Genomic DNA, 22,966 nt, shown 5'->3' on the forward strand with positions numbered 1-22,966 from the left:
CTGTTGCTTGCTATGATATAAATATATATTGTAATTGATGGACCAGAGTCCCAGTCGGGATCAACTCTCTTCCCTTATCTGCATTAGAGGCCAACATCCTGAAGTATGCACATAAAAAGGGCACAAGGTTAGGCATCCAGGCAACAACTGATGGAAATCTGGTATACAGCTGGAATGCCAACATGCAAGATGGACAAAATGGATTGGGGCATCCCAACTAGTATAAGTTAATAGTTTCTTTTCTGGTTGGGAGGAGACACCTGTGAGACAATGGGAGACTACCTCCCATGTGTTGGTTGTTCTTCCATACACTGGGTGGCAGCATCCCTAATGGTATGATCACCCGTAGGCCAGTTTGGAAGTTGCAGCCCCCATGGAACTGCCTTGTTGGGTTCCATGAGGGCCGCCAGTAGGACCTACTGGGAGGTGAGATTCAAGTCTTCTCCCCGACCCGGTAGTGCTTCCCGGAGACGAGGTTTCAACACCAGAGGTACCATTGGGTTTGGTTGAAAAGGAAGCTCTCAACTTCACATGACGAATTGAAGTTGGGAGAGGATGCAGACGACACTTGCCTTGGAGGAGTCGAGGAGAGAGAAGATAAATTATTTGCATTGTTGTGCTGTGCTGACAAGAAAGAAATCTGTTAAGGGTGCTTTGTAAAAATAAAAGGACAGGTCTGAACATGGGACATGTGTTTGGGGTTGGGATGTACTGTTATGCCCACTACTGGTCATCAAAAGGGTTCAAAAGGCTAAAATCACAACACAAAATATGTGTGCAATTCCAATCAATTTACTTTAATTTTTTACAAGCAAAAGTCCAGTTAATTAAAAGAATATTAGAAGATGTGTATTAGTCAGCTGAGACCTTATTGCTTTTAGGAGATTTACGTTAGATTTTCTCATAATTAATGGAAAAGCTCTATAAAAGACAAGACCTCTTATGGCTGTTAATTTGGGGAATACCTTACCAAATACAAATCATCGAGCTGTCGATAAATTAGGGTATTCTAACTGAAAAAAGGGAATCTTTCTAACATGTTCTATATCACTGTTCTAGATGTGTAAGCAAATTACGCATTTCTACAAAAAACAGGATTCCATTTTTTTATTTCAGATTTAAGATACCCGTATTTTTCATGATGTAAAATATGCCTTCCTCTATTACTGATTACAGGATAAACTTGTGGCAAATTTTGAAACCATTGGAAGCCAGCCAGACGCCCTATAATCTTTTTTTTTCTCTAATAAACTATAAACAAGATTTGTTAAAATTAGCCCGTGATAAAGACACGTCCCCTCCTAGATCTACCCACCCACCAGCAGGAAGTGAAATATGCCCACCCTTCAAGTTCTGTATGCTCTAAGCTCAAGTTTCTTCACTTTACAGCAAATTGGAAAAAAAAAAGAACTAAAAGGAATGGATTAGCTGAGAGCCGTGACAGCACAGATGGAGTTGGACTGATCAGTACACCAAGTGGAGTGCAGCTCACACACTTTGAAAGTGGCCAAGGTACAGCTTGAGATCTGCTAAAATAGATTTAAAAAACGTAGGCAGCATAGTAGCCTCTCCTATAGCCAGTGAGTCACAATGATTAAAATAATGTGTCACTTGTTTGGGAAATTTTTCATGCTAATGCAGTGTCATGTGCTGACAAACTGGGGTGTCATAAAGAGCCAAAGGAGTGAGGATCAGTTCTTCAAAGAATTAGAAATCTGTTTGTTGATGTTCTCCATAAGCTGCATATCAATAAGACAATAATCTAGAGAAGGGATGTCAAACTCCAATCCTGGAGGGCTTCAGGTTTTCATTTGAACCATATTCTTCATTAGTAACCAGTTTTTGCTGCTAATGAACTTCTTTCTCTTTAGTTTTAATCAACTTGACTCGGGCCCCTTAGTTGTCTCTTTTTCCTTAATTAGCAGCCAAACAATAATGAGACACAAAACAAGCTACCACATGAGCAGCTCACCTGTGCCCGTCACACAATATCTGAAAATGAAGAAAGGTGAAGGTCTCAGTAAAGCTGATCTCTCAGGTCACCAAAACATTTTGACTTCTGAAAAAACAGAAAAATCAACAGTTTTGGAAATGCCTGCTGTGGCAGAATGAGAGCAGCAACAGGCCGTGGAATTAAATAACGGGTTTAATTAACAGCAAGAATAAGCTTCTCATTAAGAAACTGCTTAGAGTGAAATCAGTTGGAGATTGAAGACCCAATTTAGGTGGTTATCTGTTGGCTTGTTTCACACCTCATTTCTGTTTGGCTGTCGTTTAATGAAGAAAAGAATTCAGAGGACTGAATCATTAGAAACAGGGCTACTAAAATGAAGGTAAAGGAAATTAATTATCAGTGAAAACTGGTCACCGATTAGAAAAAGGGTTAGATTAAAAACCTGCAGCCACTGAGGCCCTCCAGGCCTGGGGCCTCATGTACAAACGGTGCGTACGCACAAAAATGTTGCGTAGGAGCATTTCCAAATTCAAATCGCGATGTATAAAACCTAAACTTGGCGTAAAGCCACACGCATTTCCACGGTAGCTCATACCCTGTCGTACGCAAGTTCTCTGCTCGGTTTTGCAGACTGGCGGCACCCAGCGTCAAAGCAGTGCTACTATTCCTGTGTGGTTTCCCTTTCTTTTTTAGATCCACATCCCTGACGCAGCTTCATAAATACACTGAAATTAACCGCATATTGTTTATTAGTTTAAGGCATCTGATTGTAATTAACCTGTAACAATATAATGGTCCACAGAATGATCAAACTATTCCAAATACCATAACTGCTTTAGCGTTGTTACTCTCACTGCTACTTCTTTTTCTTCTTTCAGCTGCTCCCTTTAGGTGTTGCCACATCAGATCATCTTTTTCCATATTACTCTCACTGCACCACTCAGAGTATTTATATCACTGTATCTGAGTGTGGAATCATAGCTGTACAGCAGCCGATCAGAAAGAAAATTATCGGTATACAGCATCAAGCACACACTGCCTCAGCCATGTTGTCTATTGAACAGCTCTCATACGGCAAACGTTTCAGAGCCTTTCCTGTACTGACCTCGCAGTTCAGAAACAGTTTCATCCCAAGAACTCTAAACACACTCAATCAGCGCATCAAGTGCTCCTTGTAGAACTGTTTGCACTGTACAATCACCTCACTGTAAACTTGCGATACAGTTATAATATTGCACAACCTGCGCCACTTTATAAAGCGCGTATTTACATATGATGATGATATCATTTTTAAGATGAAATGCAGCAAAATATGTTTATTATATTATACAGATAAAACTTTGACTTTAACTACACAGTGCCGCAGCGCTAGCGAGCCGCTGGTGCTCCATTCACGGATTGTTCTTGCCTCAGTCTATATTCTTGCTGTGGCTGACACGACACTGGAAAGATAGGTGGATAGAATAATTAAACACGTACTACGAACATATTTCGATATTCCTTAAAAGTTTTGAAGAATCAGCGTTCTAAGCTTACAGATGGCTAATGTCTATTACAGGGTCTGATTGTGTGGCGATTGGGTATTTGGAGAAAGAAAAGTAAGGACAGGAATTGGAGGTTAGTACGTTTTAAAGAGACAGTACTTCTGTAATAAAGTATTTCATTGAAGGTCGCGCACGGCGCAGCAAGCATCTTGCGTGAGACATGAACAATCACTGCGCCACCGTGTTCCCATGTTTAATAACATGCTTTAACTCCAATCACCATGAAAATTATATCACGTATACATCTCAGTATTTTAATTATTCATAGAGCTGTAATATCACAAATGTAATGGATTCTGTGTCCTGTCAGAGGAAGAGAAAGCCCAGAAGCACGTAGTGATTCACACACATAGAGCACATTGAAGATCAAATAGAAAACAAAGCATGTAATGTGCTACTTTAGTTACGATGGGATTAAGAAACTAGTAAATTAAACGATTTAGGATGAAGATTATGATGTTCTGCTTTAATGACAAAATAAACTACATGATTAAAGTGGAAATTTCGAGATTAAAGTTGACATTTCGTGCTTTTTTTCACACTTTCGAGTTTCTCTGACACACTATGTCACTCGATCAACTTCCTTTTATTGTTTATATCAATGTTTAAACCAACAAAAAGTATGTTTTTCCTTGCCTCCACTTGGTATTCGCTGAAATTTTTCTATTTTCCCTCTTGCTTTTGCCTTTGTCTTTTCACAGAACACTGAGCTTAAGGGCTATTTATATTGATTTGCATATGCAAATAGGCTTAATTCTGGGAGGAGTTGGGGCGGGACAGCAGGCGCATGCACATGCGTTACTTTTCACACTGACCGGGATTTATGGAGCGGAAGAACGTGGAAGTTGGCAAACGCACAGATTTATGCATCTGGATTTTTTCGTGCGTAAGCACATTTCCGCTTTTGTGTTTACGTCATGTTATAGTGCAAATTCTACGCACGCCGTTATGCATGAGGCCCCTGGAGTTTGACAACCCTGATATGGATAGAACTAATTTCCCAAGACTTTTGATGTATGCAGCAAGCTGCTGGAAATGTCCTACCAGTGCAGAGCAGCGATTGTGTTGTTCAACGCTGAGGTCTCCTGGGGAAGCAAATTGAGCTCAAAAGATGCACTGTGCCTCAATAAACTTATCCGGAAAGCCTCCACCATCACAGGATGAATCCTGGACACACTAGAAGATGTTGTGGAAAGGAGGATGATTGCCAAATTGGATGGTATCATGAAAAAAATCCTCCCTATCCCCTCCAGGAGGCGTTCTCTTGGAGCACTTTTAGTCACAGACTCATTCCACCATGATGTGATAAGTCCCTCTGGGGATCTTTAATGCCCACTTCTGTCAGGCAATTTGGAGCTTCACCCTGACATAATCTTTAAATTAATTTTAAAATATCTGCACGATATATTTTCTACCTTTGGAGCGTGTAATTATATAGCATTTTAAGATGTAAATATGATTATTTATCTTCAGTTTCCAGTTTCCTAGCCCCGAAGAAGAGTAGATTCCTGAAACATGTCGGCCTGATTAACAATGAAATGAATATTCATTGCTTGAAGCTTAATTCTGGACACTGTGGTTACTTCATCCCTTTGGATTATTTCATTTATAAATATGGGTGTTCGGCCTGATCTGGTATAAGATATAACATGTCTAAAATGTTGGAAGCTGTGTACTCAAATATATGGTTGGAAGCCTTTCTGCTCGATTTGTAATGTTATATAAAATACCAGTAACGGCGTAATGCACGATAACGTGCAGTGAATACACTTGATTTATAGTTTTCATCCTCTTTCTTTGATGTGCTTGCTGTTTCCTAATCAGCTCTTCTCTTCTCCACCCTAGCGGCCCGCTTCTTCTCTTCTTCTGTCGGCATCTTTTCGTGTTAAAACTCGTTAAGTCAGATTTTGTATTGCAATTACTTAGTATTTTTTCTTTTAATTTTCACTTAAGCTGGCAATCTGCTTCAAGAATGATTTAAGATATGAAGAGGTAGGGGAAGTGACGGTGAAGGTGGTAGGGATGAGAATGGCGCCTGAATGCACGCACTGCACGGCCGCCCTGTTGCTCACTGCGACAGTTGATTCTACAATAAAATAAAAATAAAAAGAGTAATAAAATTCATCACTGCAAAAGCTGATAATAGAGGTCATGTAGTATATGTATACCAAATTTCAGGTCAATCGGTCAAATGGTTTGCGAGCTACAGATGATTCAAAATCCTGGACTGGCAAACAGACAGCCAGGATAGCATATTATATAAGAAGATTTTTGAAAAAACATTAATATGTAATACAGGTTGGGTTAATTATATATACTTATTTGAAAATGGACCTTGCTGTTTCTTTATCGGTGGTATGACTCATTATTTCACAAATAGCTAATGATATCTATGTCTTATCAAGTAAATGATCGACGTTTTAAATGCTGCTAATTTAATGAATTCACACACAACTGGATGTTTCACCTTTTGCTAATTTCCAAACTAAAATTTAAAGCAGATGCCATTAATTAATAAATGCAGTATGTCTCCTATGCATTCCTAATAAGAAAAACAAAGGTGAGCAGCATGAAATATGAAAACGAAATGCTAATCCAATAATCTGCCTAAGCTTGTAACATTTTCCTTTCTCATTTAAGACATAAATGTTCTTCACCTTTGATTGAATGATGGCTTAAACCTGGTAAGAAGAATAAAAGAAATAAAGCCAAATATTTAGAAGATATGGGGAACCAGCAGGTTCAGTGAGTAGCCACTAATAATTTGAGAAATTAAGGAAAACAAAATTCAGGGCATCAAGATTGCATTCTTTCAGGCAGTAATGAAATATTAGCCTTGGCTGGAGAAACTTGCATGACGACATTTGCCTCCACATCTGCTGACAACTTTTGTACTTCACTTGATGCTAAATCATTCTGAAGTGGACTCTCAGTCTCTTTGTGTCATGATGTTTGTCAGCCAGCGCTGATGTTTACGGGAGCAAAAGAATGAAATAATGAACAGTCAGAACAATAGAAAACAAGTGAGTCATCTTTTAGGAATGCTAGACAACATCAGGGTGCCGAGTGGTCACCTTCTTCCCTGAGTTTACTGGTACTCAAAGTATGCTGAAATTTCTTTTTGAAAGGATAACAAGAAAATAATTGTAATAGAAAACGAAATTCCATTCACCCCCCTCATCCCCCGCCTGACTTCCCTAAGTATGCAAGAATTGCCACTGCAATTGTCTTTGAAGGCCATGAACAGGAAGTGAGGCCTAGCGACTGCGCTCCTGCTTTTGCCAAAACACAGGAAGTGGTGGAATTTCGACATTGTCTTGTACCCTTGGCTTCAAACAATAACACAAAAAACACTTTAGCACACACATTTCGAAAAGTATATGCATAAATGGCAGTTTTGAAATTCTTTGGAGCCTTTCCAAGGAATAACCACTACTTACTGCAAAATTAACTGGATTAAAAATGCACAAATGATAGATAGATAGATAGATAGATAGATAGATAGATAGATAGATAGATAGATAGATAGATAGATAGATAGATAGATAGATAGATAGATAGATAGATAGATAGATAGATAGATAGATAGATAGATAGATAGATAGATACTTTATTAATCCCAAGGGGAAATTCATAATTTTCATTATTTTCATAAATAACTTATTCAATCTTATTCATAATAAATTCATAATATTGTCATAAATATTGTACATTAGGACTACATTATGAGAAGCTGTTTAGAAGGAAAGCAAAAGAAGTGATGATGTCAATGAATCACAGACACTTTCTATTAATAAAGTATCTATCTATCTATCTATCTATCTATCTATCTATCTATCTATCTATCTATCTATCTATCTATCTATCTATCTATCTATCTATCTATCTATCTATCTATCTATCTATCTATCTATCTATCTATCTACCAATACTTCAGATGTAGTCTTCATGTGACATGGTAGACTGCAGGGAAAACCAAATTATGAGTGAAGAAGGGAGAGCGACTCAGTCAGAAGGGGAAAGAAAGACTGAGAAAGAAAACCGAAAGGAGCTCTCCATGACAGAGATACAGTCAGTGAAGCTCCTCAATGCATTACTCTTCGTTCATCCATCATGGGACGCCAATCATTCGAGAACGTTGGGGTAAAAGTTGTGTTTCTTTTGTTGAAGTCTTCATATGGAAAAAAATTGTGTTAGGACCCCAACAAGATCTTCAAAATTTCTTTGAGACATCGATAAACGTTATGCAACAGAATTTTGTATGTAAACTAGCCTTGATTTGTATTGGGATAGACATATAAATGTAAGGGGTTGAGGGTTTTTATGGACATATCATCCCCAAGCCTGAAAGGTGGCAATATTCATATATGGGGCTTCCAACTGGAGTACATGCACTATTGCCTGGGAATTGGAGTCTGGTGGGTTGACCCTGTTGGGATCCTTGGGTACTGCCATGAGTCAGTATGGAAAGAAGGCCTGAATATACCATGCAGATTCCGTATGACCCAGAAGTGCTTCTGCAGGATAATGGCTCGGCTTCAGTAGTTCACCCAGGATCAAGATTAAAGAAGGTGTCTTGTACTCTCGGGGAGTTGGACAACACTCACGAAGGGGGATGAGAAGGAGGTGGAAGCTATCTGGTTGTTCTGTAAGACAGTCTTGGTCCAAATAAAGGCTGTGGAGGTGCTATTGTTAAGAAATTAGCATTTAAGTGAACTTGGAAAGGTCTGTGGTTGAGCTGTGTCTGGTGTTGGGTCTGGATGGTGACCCCTAGAAGTTACAATAGATAGATATTCATTTTATTATAGTAGGCAGGATAGATAGATAGATAGATAGATAGATAGATAGATAGATAGATAGATAGATAGATAGATAGATAGATAGATAGATAGATAGATAGATAGATAGATAGATAGATAGATAGATAGATAGATAGATAGATAGATAGATAGATAGATATTCATTTTAGTATAGTAGGAAGGATAGATAGATAGATAGATAGATAGATAGATAGATAGATAGATAGATAGATAGATAGATAGATAGATAGATAGATAGATAGATAGATAGATAGATAGATAGATAGATAGATAGATAGATAGATATTTTTCCTCTGCTCTATTTCTGAGTAGAATCTTAACTTTTTCAGCTTCTGTGTGTGATATCAAACCAGATGCCTTTTTTGAAATCACTTCCATTTTAAATAGGAATGGTTCAGTATGTGCTTTAACTTAAGCCTAGATTTTCTCTCCACATGCCCTAACAGCAATTAATGTTCTTTCCTTCTAAACCTTTGCTATTTCTCTGTATCTAGGTTTTTGATTTTTAGTGCCTGTAGAGCTTAAAGAGGATCGTTTCAAGGCACAGACCTCAGGAAGGCTACAGACCTCAGGAAGGCTACAATTTCAGCAGCATTAAAGGTCCCCAAAATTATAGCAGCCTCCACAATTCTTAAATGGAATAAGTTTGGTTTGGAGCAACCACAATTTTACAGAGAACTGACCATTAGGTCAAACTGAGCAATCATAGGAAATGGGGTTTAGTTAGAGAGAAGACCAAGAACCCGGTAGTCAGTCTGACTGAGCTCCAGAGAGTCTGTGTGGAGATGGAAGAAATTTCCACAAGGACATCCATCACTGTAACCCTCCACTTGTCTGGGGTTTTTTGACAGAGTGGCCAGATGACACATGAAAGCCAGCTTAGACTGCACAAAAGGCGACTTAAGGACTCTCAGACTAAGATTTGCTTCATGTCTGTAATAAACCAGGCATCACTTATCACCTGCATAACATCATTCCCACAGTTAAGCAATATGGTGACGGCATTATGCTGTGAGGTTGTTTTGCAACTGCAGGGACTGAGAGACTAGACAGGGTTGGGGGAAAGCTGAATGGAGCAAAGTACAGAGATGTCCTTAATGGAAACCTGCTTCAGAATGCTCTGGACCTCTGACTGGGCCAAAGGTTCACCTTCCAACAGAACAATGACCCTAAGCAAAAAGCAAAGACAACACAGGGATGGAACATCTCTATAGAGAGCTAAAAACAGTTGTCCAATGATGGTCTCCATCCAACCTGACAGAACTTGAGAAGATCTGCAAAGAAGAATGGTAGAAAAATCACCAACTCCAGGTACAGCATGCTTGTTACACCAAGCCCAAGATTACTCCAGACTGAAATTGCTGCCTAAGGGGCTTCATCTAAATACTGAGAAAATGATCTGTATACTTGTGTCAATGTGATATTTGAGGATTTTAGTTTTAACAAATTTGCAAGAAGTTCAATCTTGGGACTGATTTGTCATTCTGGGGTAATATGTGTTGCCAGATTTGGAATAAAATGAATTTAAATGGTTTTAGTGCAAGGCTGCAACATAACAAAATGGGAAAAAATGTGTAAAGACTTTCTGAAGCACTCTATACGTCTTGGGGATTATTTAACATAGTCCTCCCGACTCAGCTCCAAGGACAAGTCTTATCACATTTTTAACAAAAATGGATTTGCTGCCAATACTGTCTCAGTTGTAACCTTTTAATGGTACGTATTTTATTGTCTGTACTTTAAGTTATGATTTTGTACAAATTATATAAAGTATAAACGTTTAAACCATTCATTCTCTATTAAATGAAATGCTGCCAAAGGATGTCTGTTTGCATTAAAAATAAACAAGTTTAAGTCAGAAAGCTTCTTTTCAAATTTTTTCCACACTTATGTTATGCAGTTTGTTCAATGGCCATTTTCAAGCTTCCCATCAGCAGTGAGTTCAAGAAATCTGGCTGAGTTCATGTTCCACTCACCACTGAGATGCTACCATTCATCCTCGCAGACCTGTATCGTAACAGAAGTCCGTCACTTCTTCACAGCCAAGGCTCAAACACAAAAGAACTCCTTCATCACCAACTAAAGGGAAACTGTGTAGAATTTATCTGCAATTATCTGCCTCCTCAGGAGTGGAGCCCTGAATTATCCGCTCCATCGAAGCTGTGTAGAAAACATGACAAATGTTTCTCAAGGTGATCTGTATGTGTGTGTGTGTGTGTGGGCTCAGGCACTCCTGTGCCGGTGACCCATAGAACAATAAGCGCAAGTTGTTTCTAAATCTCTCACATGTGGAAGTCTCACTGTCAACATTCCATCTGTCAGAGAAAGCAGACATTTTCATATGCAGCTCTAAAGATATTCCTGTTGGAGAAAGCAATGGAGTACAAGGGAGAAAAAAAATCTCTTCATGAAACTCTGGTCCTGTCCAGGAGTCCAGTTCTTCTTGAATGTCTTTTCCATGCTGTCTTAGCGTTTATAGCACATTATACAGTACATACAGGTATACAAATTATATATATAAAACCCTAAGCCTAAAAGGGCAACGATTTTGTGCAACAATTTTATGTCACGTTTTTATATCATGCTTTAAATCTGCTTTATTTTAAAACTTACATTTATACTGTATGTTTGGTATCATTCTTTTCAGAATTTACCAGACATTAATCTGATGTTGTTAGATTTTCAGATTGTTATTCCGTTTTTAAATTATAAAGTAAAATATCAAGAAAGTCGTGCATCGAGCACAGTGGACCTGAGCAAATATTTTATTCTCATTTCATGGTTTTTACTCTGCCAAATAATAATTTATTTTTCTTTTACATATTTATGTAATTTTGTGATTTTGATTCCAATATAATTTTTCTTTTGTACATTTACAGATTTTACTAATATTCTGGCCGCAACTGGAGGTTGGATTCCGAAGGCACCAGGAGAGCTTGCCCCCCTCGTATACATACTGTATATATACAGTATATACATATATACATACACACACACACACACACACACACATATATATATACATATATACACATATACATACATATATACACATATACATACATACATATATACACATATACACACACACACACATATACAGTGGACCCTTGACTTACGAACTCAATTCGTTTGCGAGGGCTGGTTGTAACTCAAGTTGGTTGTAAGTCAAGACTATTTTTCCCATAAGAAATAATGGAAATACCCATAATGTGTTCCGAACCTCCCACAGCAACACTTACTTAACCTTTTCATAATAAAAAAGGGTTGTATAATGTGCATAATTTACCAAAACACCAACAATTTTTCTAATGTAATAAGCAAAAAGTTATAAAAAGTGCCTAGCCTACCAGAAACAACAATTTCATACTGTACTCATCATTTAAGTTGACATCTTTGGGCTGCAGGAAGGGAGGAGGAGGAGAATGAAACGGAAGGTGGTCATTGTTTAGAAGGAGCCTCCTTATGCAAATCTTTTCTTTGTAATATTGTCAAGATGGTGGATTTCGACATGCTGTACATATCAGCGAGATTGGTCACACGAACGCCACTCTCATATTTCCGCACAATTTCCTTTTTCGTTTCGATTGTGATCATTTTCTTTACCTTTGTTACCTTCTCTTCCTTCCTTAGCAATTATGCGTCTTGCTTGCCATGGTCCTAGTGAATTATATATATAGATAAGTCACTGTACTGACCGAAATTACGTCTACAAACACATGTATCTGGGCTCCGACTGACGCTTACAAATGCTCTCGGCTGTTTGTTTACAATCGCGCAAGCGGATACACGTGACCGCATTCGGGTCGTAACGCCAGATGTTGGTTGTAAATCAAAACAAAAATTTTGGTGGTAAATCAAGTTGTTCGCATGTCAGGCCGGTCGTATATCAAGGGTCGACTGTATATATATATATATATACTTGCATACAAATACACATATAAAAAGATATATACATATACATATACTCTACATGTTATAGAGTACCAGTAAAATAATACAAAGAGTACACGACACGTGTTTCGCCATAATTGGGGCTCGTCAGGTGTATGTACCTTTGCTTCCCCTTACAGTACTCAAACCTCGGAAGTTAGCACTTGAGGTGAAGCCTTATATGTTACACTATTGTGGCTGTTTCATTTACCCGACAGAGTGTAGATTCACCCCAAATGTCATGACATAAGTCCCAGGTTCAAATACAAGTTTTAATACAATAAATTACCTTACAGATAGGCTTGGAAAGTAACAAAAATCTCCTTCTCTTTTGTCACTCCTTCCACTCCTCCAAGCGAGCTTTGTCCATCCTCCACACCCAACTCCAACTCACCTGGATGAAGTCGAGTGGCTTCTTTGATATTGGACTACCAGTGTTAGAGCATAGCCCAATGGAAGAACCTCTGGGTCAAGCAGAGTCCCATAAGGTAGGGATGATAGATCCCTGCAGCACGCCCTGGCGGCACCCAAGGAACCCAACAAGGCTGCCCTATGGGACTACAAAACCAGTGTGTCTTGCGAGTGTCCACACAGGTAGTATTGCCCAGGGAGGCTGCCAAATACATGCTGGGGGATCATAAAGTCCTGCCAGGTTGCCTTCCCCCTGTCCTTCCACTACACTGGCCTCACTGGCCAAGTATTTTTCCTTGTTCCAACAATTCTGGGATGCCAGTGTACCCAGTGCCACACTGGCATCTTCTTTTGTGTTACCTGGTTGAGACAGGATGATCTTCACCCTTGTACCTTTGAAGGGCTGGCCTCCTATTCAGGTAAGGAACCTTGTCCTATGCCAGCCAGGGTGCTGCCGAAGCATGCCAAACATTACAATATATAGCAGCCAAAAATCTTTATGCACAGTTTTTGTCATTTAACTTTTTAGTGATATTGCCTTTTGTCTAACTGTTGTTAGAAACATGAGTTCATTTTGGTGGACAGGTCTTCAAGGCTCCAGACTTAAAATAAAATATGAAGTATCTCTATGTGACCTAATGCAGGAATGATCTAATGTCCCATATGTGGACTTGTTTGTATTAGATTAACATCTTATCAGATACAGTATATGCTAAATATTCTCTTGTATATTCATACTCTGTGACAAAGGATTACTAGCGTAGCCTGATTTGTAATACAAGAGTAACCTGCTTGTATTGGTGAGCTCCAATGGTATCTTTGTTAAATACATTTTTATACTGGAGTCTTAGGAACCTTTCTATATATTTATATATGTGATGAAGCCAAACCAGGACCAAGATCAGGATTAGATAAAATATTTTTTTACCCTCTCTGTCTGTCTATCTATCTATATAGTTTATCCTGCCTACTACACTAAAATTAAAATCTATCTATCTATCTATCTATCTATCTATCTATCTATCTATCTATCTATCTATCTATCTATCTATCTATCTATCTATCTATCTATCTATCTATCTATCTATCTATCTATCTATCTATCTATCTGGTATCCTACCTCCTACACTAAAACATCTATCTATCTATCCTGCCTACTATACTATACTATACTATCTATCTAATAATAATAATAATAATAATAATAATGGACATCTTTTTATTCTGAAACCTGAGCTAGCTAGCCCAGGGGATAAAAGAAAATGAGAATGACTGGAAGAAGAGATGTAGAGAAATAAAATATAAATGAAGCAAGGGCCCAAACCAGGAAAACAAAAACTGTGAGGCAAGCACAAGGACAAAAAGGATTGCAGAGTTCAAAATCAGTAAGTAATCAAACACTAATTAACAAAATTAAAGCCCAAGAAGGGTTTTGGAATCCAAGCAGATAGATAAAGAAGTGAACCTAGAATGGCCCTTTTATCCTGATGAGTAATAACTGACAGGATCACGACCTCTGAGGCCATGACCCTTACTGGCCAAAACCTGGCAATTTAGTGCAGGTGAACAAATAATAAAATGGCGGCGGAATACAGACCAAATTAAAAATGAACTTTAAAATGAAGCTATGAACCCAAAATCAAATATTTGTACCAGATCTATGTGTTGAAAATCCCTATAACGGTATGCAGTTCAATACCATATCCAAAAAATAACCTGTCAAAAATTTACAAAATGTCCCAGGATCCTGATACTATTTAAGTTATCCTGCCCACTATACTAAAATTTATATCCAACTATGTATATAAAAAATGTAAATGGAAAACAGCACAAATATGTATTTAACATATGTATATGTTATTAACTGCGGTGGGTTGGCACCCTGCCCAGGATTGGTTCCCTGCCTTGTGCCCTGTGTTGGCTGGGATTGGCTCCAGCAGACCCCCGTGACCCCGTGTTCGGATTCAGCGGGTTGGAAAATGGATGGATGGATATGTTATTAAACAAATAACACATAAAAATAAAGGTTTCTTAAAGTCATCATTCGCATCAGTAGCCTACTTACTACACATGAAGCTGCTTCTTTCTTTTGCTCTCATCAAGCAGGCAAAAAATGGCACCTCTCAAAGAATCTGCACCAGCATCACCAGGTACCAGAGAGTCAGCAATGACTTTGGGTGCAAACAACAACTTGGACTCGCGCAGTCAAGCAGGCCCAGATCGAAGGTCTGGTTGTTCTTAAAGATCATCAAGCATTACAATGAAGAAAAGCAGGGTAGTGAAGTAGTGAAGAGTGCTGCTTGGGCTGGTGGTGGAAGATCGTCTGGAAATATCCAACCATTTTCCTTTTCCTCAGTATACAGAGGAAGATGATGCCTTTGATGAAGTTCAGCACCAGATGGGAATAATGAAAAGCCTGTGCCACATAAATACTGACCTCCTCCATGTTGGCTGATATCAGTCCACCTACTACAACTCATTTGTCAGTCATGTCCTTCTGGACTCTCAGTTAAGCTATCAACATGCAATTAAGGAATCCCATTAAGAAAGCTTGAGACTCTGTCACTGAAGGCTTATAGACTTACACCAGCATTAATGGATGGGAACAAATATTCTGTAAAAGACAATACCTGGAATTAGAGATGCCCCCAGCCCCTCATGAACCTCTGTTGTCTTCTCACATGAAATATAATTTCTAATTTGTTTTTTTAAGTCACTCTTGTTCCTTCAAAATGTCACAGGTACCTTTATCCATTGTGGACCACCAGGAGGCGTACCACTCCCCAAACCCCGACACAGACAGGCTGAGACACAAGTCTTTTCCAATAGCACACCTTTATTTAAGTGGGGAAGCATTTTTCTTTTGCTCCCCACTACACAGCACAGTACAAAGCACCAAATATATAATACACAATGCTTTCTTCTTTCTCTCTCATCCTCTGTCACCTTCACTCCTCGTTGCAAGCTTTGTCTTCCACCTCCCGACTCTGACGAGGCGGCTCCTTTTATAGTTCACCTCGAAGTGCTCTGGGTGTGGCAGAAGTAGTTCCTCCAATGACTCAGCTGCACCTGCAGCACCCCCTGGTAGCACCCATGGAGAATAAAAGGGCTGCTCCAAACTACAACTCCTGAAATGCCTTGTGAGGATCCGTGGTGGTGTAGCAACCCAGGGAGGCTGCCCTCTAGTGTCTTGGGGAATATAGTGAGTCCAATATGGTCTCTCCATCAGTCCTTCCACCTGGCCCTGGTTATCCGTCACACCATATAATGAGAGAAAAGAACTGATTGTATGAAGTAGTTTAGTGATTACAAAGACCTTCACCGTAAAAAGTAATGCGTTAAAAGTACTTAAAAAAAAAATAAGGCAACAAATTACAAGCAATATTTTTGAATAGATTTAATATACTGCACTATTGGCTAAACTTAATTTATTAATTTACTCAAATTTGCCTTCAATGAGTTTGATTAAATATAAGTAGTGGCATAATATATTTTTTTACTCCGATTTTCATTTGAATTACACAAAAAAAAAGAGTAATAATGCAACGCTGGACAGTAATGACTGTATAACAAATAAATGCTAAAATTCCATCTCTCTTTATTTATTTGAACATACCCAGATAGTCACAACAACAGAGTTATATTTTCAAATGTAAACATTTGAAAATTAAATCAAATGTGTGAGGATAATTTTTATTGAATTACTGACGTTCAAATGTCAATGCAAATTTTCTTTTATTTTTTAACTTGCACAAGAAGTACATCTCAATCAAGTAATGTCCCAGGAATGAGAGGTAAACAGGAAGGAAACGTAGAGAGTGAAAAGGGTGAAATCCTAGCGGCAGATGACGCTTTTCAAACACTTCCCGCATTTACACAAGCATATCCGGTTAAATGAATGGCCGCCTTTTCCACTACGTTTCAGTATGCGATTGCGAAAATCATGAAATAAAATACGACGAAGGAAATCACAACAGTTTTTTTTTTTGCATCGCTAAGTAAATCCATCCATCCATCCATCCATCCATTGTTCAACCTGCTGAATCCGAACACAGGGTCACGGGGGTCTGCTGGAACCAATCCCAGCCAACACAGGGCACAAGGCAGGAACCAATCCCGGGCAGGGTGCCAACTCACCGCAGGCTAAGTAAATCACAGTGTTAAAAAATAACCAGAAAATACATTACCTGTGCAGAACACTAATTAAATAAAAGGTCAAATAATACTGTGACGGTTAGGCAAATGTCTTTTTATGTTGTTTACAGGTCGTAGTTTAGGACAAACGCCATATCGTTCTCAAACTTATCCAGGCCCAAGGAGAGGAGGGTGCAGCCGGTACATCGATCCGGGGCCTGTGAAGCTGAAGGGGGCCCATGAAGCCCAACACGTCCCATAATTCTTATTATAATTTGAACATGTATTTATTTAATTCATTTAATTTTTATTGTATTTTTTTATATTTTGCTAGTCTGTTTAGTTTAAAAATTAAAAGTCACATGGGTCACAGGGTACTTAGCAGCAGTCAACAGTTTAGGAAGTAAGAGACATTCATGAAGGCCACCCTGGGAGAGGAGTCACGTGGTCTACAAGGGTATTCTGTACAAGGGTACAGAAAGTCTGTTTTCTATGTAATGTTGGATAATGTTATTGGCGGACTCACAGTTCGTTTCAATGCTGCAGTGAACATTTCTGAGAATTTCAGCTTCCTCTGGAAGTACTTAACAATTCCTGTACATGAGCTGAAAGAAAAATCAAAATCACTGGCAGGTCAATATCCTGCTGATAGCAGTGAAGATCTTGTAACGGAGACGAGTTATCTGCCAGCTGTTCATCAATCAGATTTTAGAGAGAACCAACTGAGCCCATTGGAGCCGCTGAATTGCTTGAAAAAGTACAAAACTGGAAGGACTCTTTCCAAATATATGCGTCAGTCTGCGTATTCTGTTGACAATTCCTGCCACTGTCGCCTCTGCAGAGCGCTCATTCAGCAAGCTAAAGCTGGTCAAAAAGTTTCTAAGATCCACTATGTCACAAACACGACTAGTAGATTTGGCCAGACTCAGTATTGAGTCTGATCTAGCAAAACTGATTCATTTTGATGATGTAATTCAGAGTTTTGCCAGGAAAAAGGCCAGGAAAGCACCTTTGTTCAGCAGACAATAAATGCTATTATAAACATCTTTTACTACTTTAAATATATTACTTTTTTATTACATTTATACCCATACATACTTATCTAAATGTATCAAAGTAATGTACAATTGTTAGAAATAAATAATAATATACACACATATATGTGTGTAGAATTTTGTATAAGGGCCCACACACCTTCTTTGCACCGAGGCCCGGATTTTCTCCCGGCGGCCCTGACCTTATCTCAAAGTGTCATTTTCTTTCTCTGTGTAGAGAAAAGCCAAGCAAAATGACACCTTTTATTGGCTAACTAAAAAGATTGCAATATGCAAGCTTTCGAGGCAACTCAGGCCCCTTCTTCAGGTGAAATGTAATCTCGCCTGAAGAAGGGGCCTGAGTTGCCTCGAAAGCTTGCATATTGTAATCTTTTGAGTTAGCCAATAAAAGGTGTCATTTTGCTTGGCTTTTCGCTACATTCATAATGGCTAACACGGTACAACTACCCTAGTACTTTCTCTGTGTAAAATAGTAGTTTAAAATGATAAAAAAATATATGAACATATCTAGCTATCTGAGAAATGTGCTTGCTTTTTAAAGCCAGTCAATGAGGTAGGTTGTTAAAAAGACGCCATCTTGTTCGCCATGTTTCCCACATGAAGGGAAAGGTTAGATGAAAACAACAACTACTTACGTCTGTAACTAACGAAATGAAATACTAGTTATTTATTATGGAATTAATATGCTTTATACTTACATATTCGGAGTAAAATAGCTCTTATTATGGATAAAAGTTACAGCTGAATGCGTTGTTGTAAAGACCAAGAAACTGATGTGAGAGGAAGTGCAGTGTCGTTAAATTTAACATAATTTAAATGTGTTCAGTTTTTTTACTTAGAATAAGTTATAAAAGAAGTTTACATTTTAAGAAAAATAATAAGTTAAAATTATTTTTAATTGTTTTATTGAATTAGAAATAATCAATCAAAAGGTTAAAACCAAATTTTATGAATTAAAGTAATGATTATTTTGCATATAGTTAGCTATTTTGTGTTATTATTTTTCACACATGCAAGATTTATTTTTTACAGCGCATGGGTAGACTTTCTGTACACAAGCAGTCAGTCAAGTCAAGTCAAGTTGTGGCGCATACACTGGTACAGTGCGTTGCCGCACCCACTACACAACGAAACAACTCAGGATCCCTGTTTGCAACCCCCCAGGCAGACACGCGGTCCAGTCCCACCCTCCAGAAATGACCCTCTATCTGTCACAGCCAGGTGTTACGTGGGCAACCCCTTGGTCTGGTCCAGCCACAATGAGGATCTTACGAGCCGGATCACCCTCGGGGAAATGCGCCACATGGCCGTAGTGTCGTAACTGACGCTACCTCACAATGCAGTGTGATGGACGGCCGGCTACAGACTCCGGTCGCCACCCCCAGGCCGCCAGGAGGAGCCCTCCGGACAGCAGGAACGTGCCCTGAGTTCCAGCAGGGCCTCATGGACTTTGTAGTTTTTATACACAGCCCTGCTGGATACCTTGGGGGCCACCGGGAGTCGCTGTAGGGGGGCTAGTGGGCTCGTATGTGCCCTATAACCTGGGAGTGCGTCATCATCACGTGACAGGAAGGAGCAACGTGCTCCCGGGCTGAAGAAAAGGACTGTTTACCCTGACCCGGAAGGAATAAGGACTTGTGGGTTTGGACAGGAACCACTTCCGGGTCATGGGATATAAAAGGACTATGGGAAAGCCCAGACATTGAGCTGAGCTGGGAGGTAGGAGGGCGAAGTGTCTGGGCGAGGAGGATTGGTTTGGAAAGAGTATTGTTTGTGATTTATGAGTGTGGAGTGGAGGGTGCTTTGTGCACGTTATTATTATACAATAAAGAAGTCTTGGACTTTTATCCAGTGTCTGGAGTGGTACCTGAAGGTGTTAGAGGTGGCTCCACACCTCTACTGCTACAGCAGGTAATGTGCCTCATTCGCAACTACATGAACAACACAAAGTCAAACCAACGGTACCCAAGGATTCTCCAAAGAGACACAGTACCAAAGGAGTCCAGTCTTTGTCTCAGGTACGTGGATAGCGTTCATGTCTCGCAAGACAGAAAGCACCAGGACTCTAAAGACTTGGACATTCATCCTGTTGCATAGATATCGGGAGCGCTACACACCTTTCTCCAGCGACCTCATGACCCCCCATGCTCTCCCAATCCGTCTGCTGACTTCATAGGAAGAGTCACCAGAGACATGAATGTAACTTCTGAGGTAAGTAAACCTCTTGACGAGGTCGACACTCTCTCCTCAAACAGACACACTGCTGATGGCCGTGCCCAAGAGGTCATTAAAGGCCTGGATCTTGGTTTTTATCAGGACACTCGCAGGCAGTCAGTGGTTAGGAATTATTGTTAAGCATTTCTGTTGAGTTTGGAGAAGAAGACACTAAGCTTGGACACTTCAAGCCTTGTTTTACAGATCCTGGGATCTTATGTGACTTTAAACTAAACAAGACAAGTACCAAATGAATGAACCCATGACTGAGTAAATCAGTTCACACGTAAGAGACCTTGAACTAAATGGTCTCTTTGGCCACCTACAGAGACTTCCACAGAATCCACTGACAGAAGAAGTTCTGTTAATAACTGCAAAATTCATCCTTTAGAGAAAATAGTTAAAAATATGAGGCAGCCCAGCAAAATGAATTTTTTAACACTGAAGACATTTCTTGAAAGGTGTACCTTTTTATCTTACTGATAGCTACTTACAATGCCTTTCTGTTTCAGTACACCTGGGTAAGCTTAGAAATTTCCATGACTGGAAGAGCTACAGATTTACAATGAAACACGGGCTCATTGTTCTAAATGACCAGCAGCTAATCTATTAATGGAGCGTTAATTGGGCTGTGGTTACTACATCAGTCAAAGCAAATCTTCCCTGACAATTACAATCCAATCTGATGCTTTCAAGAGAACAAGACTGAAAGCTGCACATTCCCAGGCAGAAGGAAAGAGGACAAGTCGGCATCTGTTTGTGATGTGAGCTTCAAGCCCGACAGAAGCTTTGGAAATCAGTTTTACTGCTTTGCATTTATACAATTAAACTCACTTTCTCCAATTATGAATAACTGGGTTTATATGAATACAAATATGCAACATAAATTTACTTAATATTTCAAAAACCTAATTCACTTTTTGAGAAACTGTCTTAAACATCTTTAAAATCTGGAAGACATCTATTATCCTGAGTTAATTAAGGATGCTGAGCCGCTGCTTACCTTTCGGATTGTTTAGCACAGGGCTGTCTAACTCTGGTCCTGGTGGGCTACAATGGCTACAGGTTTTCATTCTAACCATCTTTTTAATTAGCGAGTCGTTTTTGCTGCTGATTAACTTGTTTTGCCTTCATTTTAATTGACGTGACTCAGACCCCTTAGTTGCTTCTTTTTCCTTAATGAGCAGACAAACAATAATGAGACACAAAACAAGCCACATGACCAGCCAACCTGAAAATAAAGAAAGGTGAAGGTCTCGTCATGTTGGTCTGCTCAGGTCACCCAAACATCTTGACGGTGGTCTTAGAAAAAACAAAAAATCAACAGTCTGTGTCTGTGGCAGAATAAGAGCAGCAACAAGTCTGGATATTCAATAATGGAATGGCTTCTCATTAAGAAACTAGTTGGAGTGAAATTGGCTGGAGTTTGATGTTCCAGTGTAGCTGGTCATCTGTTGGCTCGTTTCACATCTCATTTCTATTTGCTTGCCATTTAATAAAGCAACGAATCAATTCAGAGGACTGAATCCTTAAAAACAGGGCCTTTAACATGAAGGGAAGAAAAGTTAATTAGCAGTGAAAACTGGTCACTGATTAGGAAAAGGGTCAGAATGAAAACCTGCAGCCACTTCGGCCCACCAGGACTGGAGTTGGACACCCCTGCATTAGCATCACTTCATATTAAATCTTTGGATGTCTTGATCACGAGATGGGTAGCACAGGAGAATTTCAGATGGATTTGAATAAGATGTAGCATATAATATCTGACTGTAATTCATTCATTATAATAAAACCAATAACACTCTAAAAAAATATTTTTTTTCAGATCAACCGGCATACACTGAGTGAGTTCAGCAAGTGATTGGCACGTTCGCAGAATTTACATATTGATCTTACAAATATTTCCACTTCTGCCTGCACAAACATTCAGTTTGCCCAGGTGACTTCTCGTCCTGAATTTGTGCACCTTTGTCTGTCGCTGTGTGATTTTAATGTTGGATTGTGTAGGTGCAGGTACTGAAACTTGTTCACAAAATTGTTCCTCCAATGACCACGATTCTAGTGCATGTGCAATCCATGTGTACAGATGCGCCAGGGTCATACGGACACAAAATTCTGAAGGCAAGCAGTCGGCAAAATGCAACCAAGAAAAACAGAAGCAATTTATCCTGCAGGGTGTGGAAAAACATTATCAGGACCCTCCAGACATCATTAAAACTATCCCCAAATCTGATCCACAGAGTATTTACAAAAGCCGAATGGGCAAATAAGGCAGTGTGTAGTTCCTTTTTTATGTTGTCAGGCCAATAGGTGGTATTTTTAAGTTCATTTTTTGGACATTAACATTAATGGTTAACCCTAATGGTAGTAAAGAAGCTAAAACTATAGGTAGTGTGTCGTCACAATTGTGGCTGCTGGAACTTACAATGTTTTCATTTGTGCCCATCGACAATTTTTTTGTGGTGATTGAACCTCCTGTACAAGATATTGTCCTGGAATAAAACTTTCTTTATATTAATTCCACACAAAAAGGAAAAGGATTTGGGGTGAGATGGCGAAAATGTCATTTTGTTATTTTTATTGGCACCCTTATATAATATATATAATATATCCATCCAACCATCCATTTTCCAACCCGCTGAATCCGAACACAGGGTCACGGGGGTCTACTGGAGCCAATCCCAGCCAACACAGGGCACAAGGCAGGAACCAATCCTGGGCAGGGTGCCAACCCACCGCAGGACACACACAAACACACCAAGCACACACTAGGGCCAATTTAGAATCGCCAGTCCACCTAACCTGCATGTCTTTGGACTGTGGGAGGAAACCGGAGCGCCTGGAGGAAACCCACGCAGACACAGGGAGAACATGCAAACTCCACGCAGGGAGGACCCGGGA

At 39.4% G+C, this 22,966-nt stretch overlaps 1 long non-coding RNA gene across 1 annotated transcript; it reads right to left on the minus strand.

Annotated features, from left to right (window-relative positions):
* Positions 1-1,866: 1,866 nt before the first annotated feature.
* Positions 1,867-21,380, minus strand: LOC127529762 (uncharacterized). Its single transcript, XR_007936364.1, has 2 exons — positions 21,277-21,380; positions 1,867-1,952 (listed from the first exon to the last, which is right to left on the minus strand). It is a non-coding gene; the product is annotated as an uncharacterized LOC127529762 (long non-coding RNA).
* Between the last annotated feature and the right edge of the window lie 1,586 nt (positions 21,381-22,966).

The sequence above is a fragment of the Erpetoichthys calabaricus genome, chromosome 12 (assembly GCF_900747795.2).
Source record: "Erpetoichthys calabaricus chromosome 12, fErpCal1.3, whole genome shotgun sequence".
In the NCBI taxonomy this organism is placed as follows: domain Eukaryota; kingdom Metazoa; phylum Chordata; class Cladistia; order Polypteriformes; family Polypteridae; genus Erpetoichthys; species Erpetoichthys calabaricus.